Source organism: Podarcis bocagei (assembly GCF_964188305.1).
Source record: "Podarcis bocagei genome assembly, chromosome: 5".
Lineage (NCBI taxonomy): Eukaryota > Metazoa > Chordata > Lepidosauria > Squamata > Lacertidae > Podarcis > Podarcis bocagei.
In genome coordinates this window covers 49,278,854-49,294,850 of record NC_138129.1, presented here as the reverse complement: position 1 = coordinate 49,294,850, position 15,997 = coordinate 49,278,854, and the positions used below count along the sequence as shown (strand labels likewise).

General features: G+C 43.4%; 1 protein-coding gene across 3 annotated transcripts in view; it reads right to left on the bottom strand.

The window, feature by feature from the left end:
* FKBP5 (FKBP prolyl isomerase 5) overlaps nt 1–10,286 on the bottom strand; it is a 56,045-nt gene extending 45,759 nt beyond the window's left edge. Inside the window, exons 1-2 of one of the 3 annotated variants that reach the window (XM_081194598.1) lie at nt 10,181–10,242; nt 9,205–9,302 (exon numbers count right to left, since the gene is read on the bottom strand). The gene's annotated coding sequence lies outside the window, so the exon portion shown is untranslated. Of the gene's footprint in view, nt 1–9,204; nt 9,303–10,180 lie in introns of all 3 variants that reach the window. The other 2 variants (XM_081194596.1, XM_081194597.1) reach the window with 2 other exon arrangements.
* Between the last annotated feature and the right edge of the window lie 5,711 nt (nt 10,287–15,997).

Here is a 15,997-nt window from a genome sequence, read left to right as displayed (position 1 = left end):
TAAATTATGACTAAAGTGTTATTTATTTAGGGAGCTATCCTAACTCTCCCTCTCCAGAGCAAAGGAACCACTGCTTTTCCCTGTACCCAGGGTAGCCACCAGATGTCACACACCCACACCCTACCTACTTATAGCTCATGTTTATACATTTTTACTAGGAAACAATTATCACTGATTTCAAAGAAGCCTAGTCTTACTAAATTTCATTTAAGTCAACGATACCTACTTTTAAGTAAATATATGTATAGGCTCAGTTGCTGTGGAAAAGGAAATCACAATTCCTGCCGTTGTTGCTCAGAGCATTCTTTGTCTACTCACAAATCTCTCACTAAAAAGGAGTTAAAATAAAAAAATTCCTTCCAGTAGCACCTTAAAGACCAACTATGTTAGTTCTTGGTATGAGCTTTCGTGTGCATGCACACTTCTTCAGATAAAAAGGAGTTAGTTTAACAGTGGAGGCTTCAATATGCATATGAAATGGTAGAAGGTGGGGGACTATGAGCTGGGAGACATCAAAATTGCAGATTACACGTGTTGACTGTAACTTCTTAGCCAAATCTTGTGCTACAGGCCTCTAGTATTTAAAACGATTCCCAATAAGAAACTCATCTGATTCCTTCTATACTGCCTTGTTCCCAACACTGGCAACCTAGCAACCCATTCACAAGCATTCCATGATCTGCTGGTGGATTCAAATAAACTCTCTTAGAAAACTAAAGCATAGATTAAACAATAGTCTATTAAAAGATATTGATCCAGCTATATATGCACACTGAGCTGTGTGATACTACGAATAACCTATCACTTCTAATCAAAGGAACAAAGTAGACCAGTAGGACCTATATCAATACTAACTGTAAATGCAACAGTCTCACCACCCCTTAATGACTCACCTAAGACCCTGTCATTAAAATTCACCTTTTTTTAACACAGCATTTTTTATCTTCAGCAATACCATTTGATTTCTGACTGTTTTGTTAACCATGTTTTCAGGGATTTATAACAACTCTCAGAGTTGAAGCCTTGAAGAACTGTTGCTTAGAAGCTCAACCGTATGGTTTTTTTTAATGCCATTTATAAAAACAGTTTCCCTACTGTTGATGAAATTCAAATGATATCTAGAAAGCAGATTTTCTTTATTTTTCTGGGGGGAAATCTAAGGCAACTAGTCACTTCCAAAGTTCTCCTGTGCATCAACAGCAAAGGGCTTGTATACTTTGGACTTTCACCAATATCATTTTCCCCAATTGTGCTTTATATTTTTATTGATTCAAACGCAAATGTTGTGTATCCTAAAAGCTTAAGACGTGTAATAGTATATTAAACAAAAACATAGACTACCGTTAAAATAATACTACACCTCAAGCCATCTACCAATTTAACCCATACCAAGAAAAGTTAGTTAGAACAGAAAGATGATACTACACCAAACAAGGAACTTCTGAAGAAAATAACTGCAGAAGTATGAAGCAGCCACTAGTATTGCTTTCTGGAATATCTTTCAACACAGCTGCACAGCACACAAACAGTACAATTAAAATGCAGTCCTAGTCAGTCTCTGAGGGTGCTAAGAGAAGAGAAAAGAGAGTTCACAGTAAGGCTTTCTGTGTTCAATAGGTCTTAGCCTCTATGGAGTCTTTCATTTTCATTTTTAAATCATTTTATTCTGCATCCATTATGATTTGTGTTCATATCAAGGCAATTACCGTATCTCATTTTCAATACCATTTATGCCTACAGAAGTTTTTGGGTGGACATACCGCTTTGCTTCCAGTCAGTGCATGTCCCGTAGCTTTCTGCTGAATTTCCGTAACTTTTTATACCACAAACATTCTGTGTGGGGGTTTTTTGATCCTGTTTTGATTGCACTATGGCACAATAGTGCCCCTACAGGTGGCAAAAACCCAGTGACATATGCATCTTAGGTCCAGGATGTGGATGGTTTAGTAAAAAACAACAACCCAATACTAATGCATTATTATTGCATCAATGGCATGTTGCAGAATACACCTACAGAAGACCACTAGTCTGAAGGAGCCCCTAGGTGTGCTGGTGTATCTTTTTAAAAATACATATTACCACATTGCACAATTGGCACATAGCCATTTTATATTACTGCACTTTTAATTCTGTAATGCCATAAGTAAATCCATTATTACATTTTAGGAAGCTTGAATAGACTGCTTTTCAGCATTCATGTCACAGGAAGCATCTGAAGTTGCAACTGAATTCTATTCCATGTAGAATTCTGCTCTGGAATCTGATAACAGAATCTGCATCCGTGTACTAATATTATTATTGTTGTTGTTGTTGTTGTTGTTGTTGTTGTTGTTATTTATACCCCGCCCATCTGGCTGGGTTTCCCCAGCTACTCTGGGCGGCTCCCAATAGAATATTAAAATCACGATAAATACATCAAACATTAAAAACTTCCCTAAACAGGGCTGCCTCTCAGGTAGTTGTTTATTTCCTTGACAACTGATGGGAGGGCGAATCCAATAGATGTCCATGATATTCGAGTGGCCACATGATCTAGTTGCGATTCCTGCATAGCAGGGGGTTGGACTAGATGACCCTCGGGGTTCATTTCAACTCTACAATTGTATGATACTATGATTAATTGCAATAGCTATGTTAGATAGAAAAACAACAGTACCATGTTCTCTGCTATACAAGATACTGTGCTTTCAAGATTTGAAAAAATGCTACCTTGAAATAAGATAAATTTATTGCATATTGACTGGTTGGGGAAAAAAATAGTAAACCCTTTAACTTCACAGTAAATGCCTGCCTGAATGCGATGGTTATAATCTGTATCTTCCTTTTACAAATTTGTTGTCCTCACTTATTTATCCACAAAACAAGGAAGTTCCCACAACTCATGGAATTACACTAAAATTTTGAGGCTCTTTATCTAGCCATATTAAATCTTATTTTAACTATATATCTGTGAAGCTTGACAACATTAGACTGCCTTCTCCTATCAAGACTTTCCCCTCTCATTTTGATTATATACAGCTTTCAAATCTTTCCCATCAGGCCCCTTTGCTACTTATGTGCACATATACCCATAAAGGTGTGAGTGTATATTGTGGGTTTTTTAAGATGTAATTTTTGCAGTGAAAACTAACCATTCACACCCAACTGTGGGAGACAGGAATACATGATCAAAAAGAGCAGACCTGCTGCCAAAAACAGTGGACCCCAGCTGTTTCACTCTAACCAGATGGAGTGAACAGAAACACCGGAATTTGGATGCTGCCATTAGTTAAGCATCTAAAGCACCTAAAGCTATTACTGGCTTTTAAAAGTTTATTTTTTTAAAAAAAAAATCTATTTAATCATATCAGGTTTTTACTGAAGTATATGCTCACCCATGTTTCCATTACTTTCTCAACTGTAATGAGGTAGAAACTTACTTCTCCAAAAATATATTAGTTTTCAATACAGTAAAATGAAACTTTCTTCTTAAAATAAGAAGTGCAAGAATCCTTGCAGTTTCACCATTCCCAATCTCAATAATTCTCATGCATTCTAATTGTATTACAGTGCTTCAATTTTGATTCAATATAAACATCCTTTCAGTTAGGTCTGGAAAAACATTTCAGGGCGCAGTCATGATCAAGATTTACCAGCTGAGGTGCAAAAGAATTTGGCAGCATCCCAGCTATGTTTGCCAAACACTAGATATGTTTCCACAATGACAGATAAAAATAATAATTTAATTGTGCACTCCTGGCCACTGCCCAAACCTGGGTGTTCTAGGTTCAGGGATGAATCCAGCAGTATACTCAAACTGCAAACCTAAGTTTTCAGGTGGGGGGCAGGAGGGATGAATCCCTATCCAGCACAAGTGCCTTTTAACTAACCAGGAACAAGTTCTGTCTTGTCTAGATCAAGTTTCAATTTGTTCACCCTCATCCAGTCCATCACTGACACCAGACACTGGTCTAGCACCAAAACAGTTTCCTAAGATTTAGGTGGAATGGAGGGCAAGGATTCCATACACAAGTGGTGGCTCTCACCTCTCCAAGGAGCCTGTCTGCATCCTCAGGCTGCACAAACTGTAAGGTATTCTTTAACACAGGACAAGCAGGGGCCAGTTATATCCACAGGACTGGTGTCAACTATAGCATCCACGACAGATATGCTGACAGAACACGTGAATAGGATGGGCTTATGGGTGGGGCAAGGATGGCACAGGGAAGAAGGACAATTATGCTATACAGTGGTACCTTCGGGTTAAGAACTTAATTCGTTCCGGAGGTCCATTCTTAACCTGAAACTGTTCTTAACCTGAAGCACCACTTCAGCTAATGCGGCCTCCCACTGCTACTGCGCCGCCGGAGCAGGATTTCTGTTCTCATCCTGAAGCAAAGTTCTTAACCCGAGGTACTATTTCTGGGTTAGCAGAGTCTGTAACCTGAAGCGTATGTAACCTGAAGCATATGTAACCCAAGGTACCACTGTACCCTATATTCCCTGGTCATGTCCACACCATACATTTATAGTACGTGGCTTCCCCAAAAGAATCCTTGAAACAGTAGTTTATTAAGGAAGCTTGGAACTGTAACTCTGTAAGAGTCAAACTGCCGTTCCCAGGATTGGGGGGGGGGCGAGCATGTGCCTTAAATGTATGGTGTGGATGCAACCATTCACTCCACAACTATAGCCCCTTCAACTATAGCCCCTTCAACTATAGCCCCTTCAACAATGCAACTTTACACCAACCCTCCGGCTGCTTGTAAAAAATATATTTCCCTCCCTGGGTGGATCTTGCTATGTGTGCTCTCTGCAGGTCCCCTGCCAAAGCTATGTGGGTACTGTGTTGTGTGGGCTCTCCTTCCTCCCTTTTGGTGCTGTGTTTCAAAATGCTGATTGCAAAGAACATAAACACTATTGGCATGTCCAACATTTTAATGGCATCCTTGTGTGTCCCCCCCCCCCCCCAGCTAAGTGTACCTTGGATATGGTGGCTCTTCTGCTAGCATAGCAGTGGCGTATCTCCACTTCTAACATACAATGAGTACTGTATAGGAATGCTCTGCAAAATAATTGGATGCATTCATAACGTTTAAGAAAACAGAATAACATTTTAAAGCACCAGCTCTGTACAAAGATGAAATACGGTACTTTAATTCTGAGCCACCAGCACAAAATATTTAGAAATGGGGGTGAACGGAAATTTCCAGACTTGCCCTCAGAACAGATTCAAAGCAAAAAGGCCAAAGGAAAGTCATGTTTCAAATACAGCTATTTTTTTTTGTTAAATATATAATTATCTAATTACATAAAGGTGGCCATGTTTGTTTTTACCGCAAGACACTGGGTCTAATGGCACCCTGACCACTAACAAATGTAGTATGGTATAAGCTTTTATGGGCCAGACAAACAAGGAAGGATTATACTTCATGCAGTTGATGAAGTGGTTCGGCTGCACAAAACCTTATACTGTAATACAATTGTTAGCCTTCTAGTGCCACAGGATGCTCTATTTTTTAATGTATTGTTCCTTGGCCAACACTTAAAATATGGATTACTTATGTCTAGTTCCTAAACAGATTTATATGAAAATAAATCTAAATTATTTCAGTTAAAATACAGTATATTTGTGCAGAACTGGATTGCAAGGATCAAAACTTTCCCAGAAGAGAGGAAAACTCAATGCACAAGAGTAGGAGAGAAGCAAAGAGGATTGATATTGGAGGAATGCTGTGAACAATCCTAGGCTGAACCAGATGGCCACAGGAGCACTTATCAAGAAGAGGAGTTTGGATTTGATACCCCACTTTATCACTACCCGAAGGAGTCTCAAAGCGGCTAACATTCTCCTTTCCCTTCCTCCCCCACAACAAGCACTCTGTGAGGTGAGTGGGGCTGAGAGACTTCAGAGAAATGTGACTAGCCCAAGGTCACCCAGCAGCTGCATGTGGAGGAGCGGAGACACGAACCCAGTTCCCCAGATTACGAGTCTTAATTATCGCTCTTAACCACCACACCACACTGGCTCTCAAGGTATCAAGGTAGTGGCAGTTGCCCCTAGGCAAACAGGGAGCTAAGTCCCACCATCAAAAACAGGTTGGTTGTGTAGGAGACCAAGAGTGAGGAACACCTATTGCCCCTTCTGAGCCTAAGGAACTGTTTCTTACCAGCACAGCACTGAAAGTACAATATTTACAATTTCAGTTAAATGCACAAGATTGTTTTCAGTCTACCTAACGCAATGGGCCTCCTTTATCTACACCAAAAACAATAATCTGGTCAACAGCTCTGAGTTTTCACTACTTCAAAAGTGCAGCACTCAGCTCCATTGGTTTCTCTTTCATTCCAGCTAAGATGACCTACTGGGATCCTCCCTAGAAGCACCACAACGCATCAAGGGCCCAGAGATGCATTTTAAATAAAAGCACACATTCTACTCATGTAAAAACACGCAGATTCCCGGACCATCCGGGGGCCGGATTTAGAAGGCAATTGGGCTGGATCCGGCCCCCAGGCCTTAGTTTGCCTACCCACATATAAGAGCATGTACTCATTGTAAGCCAAATCCCAGGCCTTCGCATAAAACCAGTTGTTGCAGCCTTGTATACATCTTGCATATTTCTTAATCATAATCAATCCTATAAACTGTGTCTCCATAGTGACTCCAAGAGTTCAGCCATTAAACGGTATATGACTGGAACAAATAAAATAACAACTGGGTTGCTAAACAAAACAGATGAATGAATTAGTTGTTCCATCTCACCTATGCTAGAATGAAAAAGCACTCAGAGAAGTTTCCACAAAACAAGTTTACAATAACTTTAGTTCTTTCAAGTCCCCTTATACTTTGTAAGGCACTCTTGAGAGCACAGAAGCTGTGAAGGGGAAAAGTGCTTTATCATTCCACGATGAATTGATTTTCATCCACAACTCCTGGCCACCAATCTGCCTTTATCTCCTCCCCCACCCCATCCCCCAATTCTAGACACAAGTATATTTTGACTTAGAGGTTATTGACAACAAACTGCATAGAAACGAGTACAGTGGTGCCTCGCAAGACGAAATTAATCCGTTCCGCGGGTCTCTTCGTCTTGCGGTTTTTTCGTCTTGCGAAGCACGGCTATTAGCGGCTTAGCCTATTAACAGCTTAGCGGCTATTAATGGCTTAGCGGCTTTAAGAAAAAGGAAACAAACTCGCAAGACGTTTCGTCTTGCGAAGCAAGCCCATAGGGAAATTCGTCTTGCGGAACGACTCAAAAAACGGAAAACTCTTTCGTCTTGCGAGGCATTCGTCTTGCGAGGTACCACTGTACTCTTCATAAAGTACAACTAGTATACTTTTGTATTCTACAGAAAAAATCCTGGCAATTTAAACACTGAAATGCATGCTTTTATCCTTCACTTAGTATTGGTTCCTGAAGGATACACATCTGACCACTGTCAACAGGTAGTTGTTTTCTACCTACCAATATGTTTAACCTAAGGATGGGTAGACCTGGGTAATAATAGTTCTTGTATTTTCAGAGGTTGGGAATCAGCCATTTTTATTATTCTTGTTCCTGGAAGGCCACGGTACAACCTGATGCCAGCATAGCAGCTAAATACTCTCATTTGAATGTCTGCTACCTCCTCCGCAATTTCATCTTAACACCATGACCATATGCAGATTCCATGGCTGTACCATCAGCCAAAAACAGATTTGTCCAACAGATTGCCTTGTTTACCATTGCCTTGTTTACCATTATTTTGTGAAATTTCCTTGGCCTAATAAAGGCATTGCCCTAATACAGATTTTAGAATTTTCCTATGAGACACGGCTCATGGCTACCTTCCTTTTTCTCAGAAAGAGGTTATATCATGAATTTTTAAAACTCAAAATGTCTGTTAAACTTTACATTAAATTCCATCTTCCTAAAAGGAGTATGAATACAGTGAAAGTGTAAAATGACGGATCACACAAAAATAACTCAATCAATTAGCATGCTAAGGATCCATGGCATTAGAATACTTTTTGTTGAAAATAATTTATGTTGCTCTTTGAAAGGCACTATGAAACATGATTCTAAGGATTCAAATCAGAAGTTTATTCTTGTTTGTTTAGATCAGATGATAAATTACATAGCCTTTCAGTTTTACCTTTCATAGTTTTTACAATCCCTTGTTATCAATATATGTGCCTATTTATTAGTAGTACGTTCATCAAATAAAAAATAAATGCAATAAACTAGCTATTGAAGTTTACTTTTAGCATTTTGCCATTTGTGACCAATATAATCCAGCCTGAATTACAATTGTGTTGAGAGCAACCTTAATTCTTCTAGTAGGGGTAAATTTATTTTAGTATTTCTAATAATTTGTACAGGCTTTTGTCCCCCTAAGTGTGTGTTATAGGACTGGAAAGAGGATCCTTTAATCCTCTGGCTTGCAAATGCTCTATGGCCCTCCTATGTCATGATTTTGCAGTTGCATATTGCTTTGTTTGTTGACTTTATTATTTCATTTTATTGTACTTTTATTAAATATTTTGTTTTAACATGTTGTTTACCACTTTGGGGGCTTTGGGGCAGAAAAGTAAATTATACACACATATATTGACTGTAATAATAATAATAACCCACAGATTTGTTCTTCCTTTTCAGAAACCATTTTTGGCGTGGTTCTCTTGCACAGGCCCGCTAAAATGATTAGGAACTCCTTAATAGGACTAATGTACTCACTCTCTCTCATATACTACAATGTTTTCCTCTTGCTAGAAATTTCAATGGGATTTTCACTTTAAAACTTTCTAGTGGATTAAGAGCTCCCTCTTTTTATGCATTAGGGCATTTCTATGGAAACTCCAAATACTGTTTTGGTAAAGTATATAATGTTGGGAATATGATGGTGTTTCTACCTCCACTATATAAGGAGCCTTTGTACCATTTTGGAGATGAATCTACACGAAGCTTCGAAAGGCAAGATTAGACAAAAAGTTTTAAAAATAAACATTTTTAAATACAAGTGGGAAATGCCCCTCTAATAAATGATATATTGCAGCTTTGGACAGACACTGCTGTTTGGAATAAATAAACTTTGTCAACTTTTCATTCTCAATTTCCCAAAGACAGAACCCTGCTCGTTTATTCTGAGGTACACTCATAGCTCAAAAACAAAGAAGTCAGGAGCCCATGAAACAACAAAATACACCGAGACATCAGTTCTGTCTCAAAACTTCCAACATACCACTTTAGCAAAAGGGTGCTTTTCTTCCAAAGGTCTTTTCTCAAATCTTTAAGTCGGTCCAGTTGCCTAGCTCCAAATCAGCCATCACCCAAGTAAGTCTCCGATAGTATGAAAAAGGGGAAGTAACATGAGAGCTTAAATTCCTTCCCCCCAACTCCATCTCCACCTCCTCCTTACATAATGAAGAGGAGACACTAACGGGGGGGGGAGCTAATAACAACATCACTACTTTCTCTCCGCAGTTCTCCTCCACTGCAATGACTGAGGCAGCAGCGTTTGTATTTATTTTGTAAAAAACACTCTCTAAACCCGGGTTGGAAATGCCAGCTGTCTTGTCATCAGCATCCGAAGAAGTGATTGCTCGGTGGTGGTGGTGGTGGTGTTGGGGGCGCGAAGCGTCTTCATCCTCGCCCTGCTCCCAGTTCTTTCATTATTTCCATCGCCCCTCCACCCCCGACCCCAATATACACACACAGCATCTGCCATTGTTCCTCCCCTCCTTTCCCACCCCCCTTTTAGTAAGAATGGGGCTGTTTTCTTTTGGGGGGGGGGGTTCTTCCAAAGAAGAGGTCGGACAGAACGACGGCGAGTGAGAGAAATTCGATTTCCAAGTCTCCCAAGGCAACGCCTGGCTGGGGAAGTCGTGGCGGGGAGAAGAACAAACAGGGCTTGGATCCTACGGGGAAGTGCGCGGCCGGCGCCTGTTGTTATGGGGCTGCGGGGAGAGGGTGTGCGAGGCGCGCCATGGTGGCAACCAGTGCCTGGGCTGCCCGGAAGATTTCCCCTCAGGAAGGAGGGCGAAAGGGGCCTCTCCGAAGGGGCCGGGGGCCGAGAGAGAGGCTGAGGCGGCCCCTTGAGCGGAGGGAGACCGGGCTGGAGGTCCCGCCAACCCAAGAGCAGCGCCCCTTCCTTCCCTCCGAGGGAGCGAGAAAAGCGCGCCTCTTTCCCGCCGGACCCGCCAGCCAACGCCGGGTACCTGCCCTCGCCGCTGCCGCCAGCTTCTGCTGCTGCTGCTGCTTCTACCGCTGCCGCCGCGTTATCCGACCGGGAATGACATGAGCTACCGGCGTTGGCCGCGAGTCCCCTCCGCGAAGCCCCTCCTCCTGCTGCCTACTGGCCCTGGCGCTTGCCCGTCTGGGAGAGCGGTCCCCATGGCGCTTTCTCATTGGGCCGCTTCTCCCCGCCCGTATGTAAATAGCGCCTCCCGCTCATCCACAATCAAACTGCCCTGAGGGGAGTCCGAAGTCTCGAGTTCCCATCCTCCCTCCGGGAAAATAAATAAGAGGCCGATAGATCGAGGGAGGGGAAGCCATAGTCCCACCACGCTCCCAGTTCCCGCCCGGCGCTACAGCCCCGGGTCCTCTCAGGCAGCGGCCCGCCGAAGCCGCCTCGCCCCCCAGCGAGTCCCAAGGATGTCCCGGGCAGCAGTTCTGAGAAACCCCATATATCGCAGAAGGCGCTCTCTCGCCTCAGGCAACCCGGTTCTCCCTATGTAGAGCAACTACTACCGCATTTCACCCTCTCTTTCTCACACCACAAACCCCCGTGTACTTTTCCTGCTCCTCTCTGAAAGTTTAACAAGGGATCGGAAAATGTAGGCTGATTGAGCAACTTAACCTCAGTCAACCCCACCGAAGCAAACTTTTTAGCGACTTGAGGAGGCAGGTGGAGGGCAGGAAACGCAGCAGACTTCGGTAACTCTCGTGAAGATCACTGCTGACTGCTTTGAACTGTGTAATTTGATCTGAGTAGAGAGAGAGAGTGAACCCTTCCGACGGAACGGCTCGAACACAACTTTTGCCAACGCCTTTCAAAATAAGAAGAGGAGAGATCTCGCTTTCGGCTTTTCGCGTCGGGAGCTGGAGAGGAGCGGACAAAATTATGCTGCAAAAACCAAGGGGATGGGGGGGAAAGAGAGAGACCTGAACGGTGCGGCGTTTCACATAATATCTCGAGAGACTGTATTGATACGATGAGTTCAGGGCCGGATTTAGGTTTGATGAGGCCCTAAGATGCTGAAGGTAATGGGGCCCTTTATATGTCCCGCTGTCCTTTGTCAACAACAAATTGTCGCTATTTTTTGTGTTGACTATATATGCTATATGGTAATTCATGGACCTAACATGTAACTAAAGCCATTTGCACATAACAAAATATGTAAGTTTTGTTTTTTATCTTATATTTTGGAAATGTACATCCAGTTTTTTCCCCTTGATTTTTTGGGGGGTCTCCAAGAGAGTGGGGCCCTAAGCTATAGCTTGTTTAGCTTATACGTAAATCCGGCACTGAATGCGTTCCAGTTTAATGCGTTCCCCCTTACCTAACATTGAGAGAGTCTCCTTGCTGGGAGATCGTTTCTGTTGCTTTTGAAAGGAACCCATGCAGGGCAAACGCAGCACGTGCACAACTTCAGCCACGACTAAATGGCACCCGGGCTCGAGCCGGCTAATCTGACTATCTAATTAACGCAGGCAGGCGGGATTGCATCTCCCCGATTCCCCTGCAAGGTGCCAGCCATGAGCCACCGGCGACTTGCCTTCTCCCTCCGCTCAGGTGGTTGCGTCGCCGGGCCACTCTCGCCGAGCTGCGCGCTCTTCTGAAGGGAGAGGAGGGCGGCGGATCGCGGAGCATGTGTACTTTTTTTGTTTTGTTTTTCCGGGAACTTCCACAATGTTACGAAACCTCGATCCGTCTCTCCTGGCCAAATTCTTTCGCGTGGAGACCACTTCTATCGCTCAGCCTAAACACACACACACACCGCCATTTCTATGAATGTTTACGACCAGCTTCTCCAACACAAGAGGTCACCTAGCGGCTTGTTTCTCCTGAAAACGGGGCTGGGAGATCGCGAGCAAGCCGGCCGTGGACTGGATCGATCCTGAGGAGGACTATCACGAGACCCTGAGGGCCATCAAGGGAAAGCTGGCTGTTGACGTGACGACCTCGCCTCTCTCTCCTCCTCGCACCCCCCCCCACGTGTGCATCCACATTTTTGGGGAGGGGGGTGTAGATGAAAACTTGCCCCACCTCCCCAAGGAAGGTGGTAAGTTTGTGGGTTCCCGTTGTCACCCAAAGCCAGCAAAAACACGAACTGCTGTCCTTAGCTCACCCGTGTAGATGCGAGTGTGGTTAATTGCGTTTGCACATCTGCTATGTCACTTAGCAGAAAACAACAAGGAGCGAGGATGGAGTTAAATGCTCACTGAAGGCTGCTTTTCCTTGGTTATGTGGGCTTAATATCAGACTGGCAGCATTATTCCAACGTATAATTCTTTCCTAGTTTGTCTCCTCTTGTGTATGTGTATGTAATATATATATGCGCCCTAAGGAAACACATTAGGAAAGAATTATGTGTTCAGATGATACATAATACGACTAGAAAAATGACCTCTCAGAAGTCAAATGGTGGAAAAAGCAGAAATGCAATTGCTGTATGCTTGTGGTGATAGTGACCCCTATATATTTTTCCTCTAAAGGCTCAATTAAATAATCTTGCAGGATTAATTCTTTGAGTTTTGGACAGTTAACTGATTAAATCTGCACCCATTTTCTTAAGAATAAAGGAATCCTTCCAAAGGAAAACTTCCCAGTGATGTATGCCTAGGTTGCAACAGGCACCATATTGGGATACCTCTTCTAAGTTGACCAGGAAAAAGTGGGAAGGAGTAGCTTCAAAAGAGAAGATGGAACCTGCCACCTGTAGTTTTGTAAGATTTTTTAAATAGGACTTGTAAAAAAGCAGGTGGCATTCCCAATAATGAACACACACACTGTACCCAATTACTTTTTTATTGATCAAAAGCAGTTGATGAATCTAACTGCTTAGGCAGCTAAACATTGCAGTCTTCTTTCCAGTAATCATTCCCCTGATATGACCATTTTAATCTTCAAGGTGAGAGTGCTGCTGTTTGTGTAGCCAAAATGGCACCACCAACATGCAACTGAGAGGTATCAGCAGATTTTGGGGGATCTCAAGGTTTGAGAAGTACAAATTATCAAAAATGTTCCCTCCAACAGCCTAATGAGAACTGAGCAATGCTCTGTGGCTATAGAATGCTGACCAACTTTTTTGGGTGAACAGAAAAACCTGTGAGTATGGGATGGGATGGAATGGAGAACTGAATGGTGTAGCCTGGCATCCTATGCAGGGACACTTTAAACTGCTTTGAGTGTCCTTATGCAGCCAAACAGTACCATCCCCATAAAGGAGGGATGTGTCAGCAGGCTTGTGGGGAGTACAACAATCACAAACAGACCAGTGAGGACTGAGTGTTCTCTATGTACTCCCAGACCAATGAGGGGGGCAGAAAACCCAGACAGGAAGGGGAATGGCATGAAATGGCTGGAATCCTAAACAGCAGTACTCCACACTGCAACATTTTGTTGCAGGATCCACTTGCACGTTCTATTGACTTAAATATTAACTTCTCACACAAAATTGCCAGCATGGACAATGAAACTACCGGTAGTCTTTCTAATTTACACAACCAATTAGAGTTCAAAATGTGTGTGGAGGCTTAAACTGGTTATTCCTGCATCTATAATATAGATGTAAAACCTACATACCTTTGACTAGGTCAATTTCATTTAAAAATAGCTGTATTCGGTACCAGGTAAACATTTAGACATGTGCAGCAGCAGTACAAGAAAGGTTCATAAGGCATGAGTGTGCAAAGCCTGAGTATGGTATGTGGTAGAATTGTTGTGAGATTGTTTTGCCGTCACCTGACTTCCAACTTAATCCACATGTTTGCATCATTACAACACAGCTGAAAGTCAACTTGCACATTAGGTATACATGCTGAACTCTGCATGGATCTACTCAGACCACATTCCTAGCACACCAGTCTGCTGGATGTGTGTGTGGCATGGGCATAGCAAAGGGGGGGGGAGCAGGGAGGGGCAGCTGCCTCACGCAGGGTAAAACAATAGAAATATACTTAACTAACTGACCAATCACACTGGTTCTGCCCCCCCTTAACAAAAATCCTGGCTATGCCCATGGTGTGCCTCTCACTGTTTTTCAGTATCACTGGATTCATGCAAAAAGTTGTCTCTCCCTACCAAGGGGGGTAGATAATCAAACTATTCCTAGGACTGTGTATGTATGTGCTATGTGAGTCCGTGAATCTGGTACAAGATTCATCACCTAGCATGCCAAGAATCTCAGCTTTCAAAAAGCAATTTTCTCACTTTGAAGCAATAGCTGTGAATTCTGATAAGAACAGGAGAAGCTGTCATGGCCCTAAGATGGGGACCTTGGGGTAGAGTGTTGAATGGCCTCATGAAGAGAACTACATCCATTTCAGTTTCAGATGCAGCAGTGAAAGGCATGTGGCATTTCTTGGACCGGAGAATGAAAACCCCACCACCCCTGTCTTCTGCTCCAACTCTCCTACTCTCCTTCCTTAAAAACGCCCTACCATCTTTATCTCTCCGCAACACCTCTCTATCTCTGCTTCTCTCCACTGACATCCAACCCCTCTCTGCCTTTTCCCCTCCCCAAAGCCCCTGATTCTCTTTCATAGTTCTTCCTCTTGAACTGGCACTTGAACCTTACCTCTGTCACACAGGCCAGGCCACATGACCCATGTATCTCTCTATCTTGCCTATGGGGAAATGCCATAGTGCCATGGCAGAACATCTACCTTGCATGCAGAAGGTCCAAGGTTCAACCCCCAGTTTCTCCAGGTAGGAAACACCCCTGCTTAAAACCCTGGAGAGCTTCTGCCAGTCAGTGTGAGCAGCTTTCTATCTATGTATCCACCAACAGAGAAGAACAGCTATGGGGCGTGAGGCTCTTCCATCACTGGACTACCCCCAGCATCCTCTGCCTGAAGCAGTCACCTCATTCTGTTTGTAGAGCCAATCTTGGCTTACACTGTCCCTATTCCAGGAACCCCGTGGCTCTCTTTTTGGCTCTTGCTGTCTCACACGGCAAAGTTTTACCTTCCCCCATGGCAGCAAATAGCAACCCCTCATTTACCTAGGAGAATGGAAAAGGAGGCCCCTGGGGGCCCTGCCCTCCCCAGCCAGTCACCCACTCACTGCTGCCATTAAGAACCCTTCTGCTATCCCAACTTGAGCTCGATTTCATGGTCAATCTAATTATGTGGGGCAGAATGTTGGTGAGCCTGAATATGCAGAACAAGTGACCCTAGATGTTCATATATTAGCCCTAATGAACTCAGATGTATATTTGGTTGTGAATCCATCCCATCTCAGGAAACCTGCTGGTCTTCATGTGTATGGTGCTGAGTAAGGAGCTCAGGAGGGGCAGGGAAGAAAGCCCTGATTAGTTTGCACTAATGAAGTTGGCTAGGAGCTCTGACGAACTGGATAACTCCTTTGTTGGCATAAGGCTTTGTTCACACTCCCGTTGGCTGTGCACCCGCTGCATTTCCAGTGCTGGGTTTTTAATCCATGCACACACAACGTTGCCCAAAATGCACAGTTTCTTATGAAGTGCTACTGTTTGATGCATTGTTTCTCAAACCACCTTCACACTGGTTGGAGCCCTTAAACCATCCTTACTTCATTTCCAGCCAAGGTGTGAACACCTTTGCAGAGGGCAAAGGCATCCTTGCCCTGTCAACGCTACCTGGTGTGTGCAAAAATAGAAACAAATCTGACACTAACAAAGCCATGCTGATGTGAACAGCTAGCAGGAGTGGGGAGTTGACAACAACTTACAGTACATCCAAGCTTTGTGCTTTTGGGTTTTTGAGTCTGAGGAGCCGTCCTGGGAACCTTTGATTAGGAAAGTTACGTAGTTTTGAGGAAACAAGTGGCT